We start from the raw sequence: 1577 nt of genomic DNA, 5'->3' as shown, positions 1-1577 counted from the left end.
AAGTTTATTTACTAGCAGAAGTAGTTTTCCTTTTTTTAATGCAACCGTACAAAGCTTAATTTTAAAAAAAATTTGCCTTAGGTAGGGAAATATTGGAAAGAATCCTAAGTCGAAATCTGTAAGTTCCACTATCTTATGTATGTTGTTCAGATTGGTCGTTAAATTAACATATGACCTTAGTATTTGCCTTGACCCGGAGGCAACTAAGCCCCAGTAACTTCCTTTTCACCTTGACCCGTAGCTGTCGCAAGAGCACCGAATCTTTAAAGAAAAAGGCTAAGCCGTAAAATCAGAGAAATAACGATTGCCATTCATTAGAATAATTGATTAACGTTTTTAAAAGTTTTCCCCTGCCGGGCCTTGGAATTCCGCGCGTTCAACTAATTCACCTGCGGTCAGTTGGCTGAAAAAGTCCACACAGCATGCAATCGGGTTGTGAAGCCCACATGATATGATATATGCGGACTTTGAAAAATAGTTGAGCTTCCGTTAAATGTAAAACATGTTTGCACAACTCTCCAACATTCCTGTATAAATAAGTGACTTTTAATTTCTTGTATTATTCTTGTTTTCTTTTTGTAACGCTTGTCGTATGCTGTTTTGAAAATATATTTGCTAATATTATTGTGTGTTAAGTAGTGATTTGTTTTTTTGAATGTTGGGTGGTCTGCGAGTCGTTGAACCGACGGACTAAAACCGGTGATGTCTTGTCGCCTCTTCTCCATTTTGATCTAACTTTGCTTGTCTGTCTTTTATAATATTGTGCAGTTCGAGACAACTAACACCTCGGAAACAGCGGGAGTGGGCGGACCAAATATATATTTTTTTAAATACCGCTGGTTTTTTTTAAAATTTCCAAATGTTAAATCTTAAATGAAAAAACATTGCAATATGGCTGAATACAAAAATATCCAGCGGCTTTGCATTTGAACCCGACATACGAATGGGCTGTTTTTCAAAAACATCGGCACCCCTAGGGTTCATATAACCTCGTAGTTGAAATACTTTCACAACAAAAAAAAAAAAAATAAAATAAAATAAAATTAAATTAAAAATGATTATTCGGAAATCATGAGATGCGGTCTGGTGTGATTTAGGTTTCAGAAAAACATTTTCTTTATCGTGCCAACGTTTCGATCTTATTGAGATCATCTTCAGGGCCTAGGATTTACAAACGTTTGTTAAATTTAACAAATACATGTAGGATGTAGAAAAAGTGAATTTTTACAATGCTAGAAATGTAGGACTCAAAGTATTTGTATTCATTCAAAGTGTTTGTTTTCTGTGTAGGGTTGTTCCTAGGCCCTGAAAACGACCTCAAAGTTCGAAACGTTGGCACGATAAAGAAAATGTTTTTCTAAAACCTACGTCACACCAGACAGCATCTCACGATCTACAAATAATCATTAACTAACGGTCACTAAACACCACACATAATACATAGAGCATTTGTGCATTCACTAAATACTAAAGTTTTAATTATTTTACCAGCTTAATAATATATATACTCAATTAATTATACACAATTTCCACTCAATACTTTGATTGAATATAAAAAATATTTTTTACATTGTATA

The sequence above is a fragment of the Cimex lectularius genome, unplaced genomic scaffold (assembly GCF_000648675.2).
Source record: "Cimex lectularius strain Harlan isolate CLEC.00 unplaced genomic scaffold, Clec_2.1 scaffold323, whole genome shotgun sequence".
Taxonomy (NCBI): Eukaryota; Metazoa; Arthropoda; class Insecta; order Hemiptera; family Cimicidae; genus Cimex; species Cimex lectularius.
The sequence above is the reverse complement of the archived record's forward strand: the minus strand, read 5'-3'. Positions refer to the sequence as shown.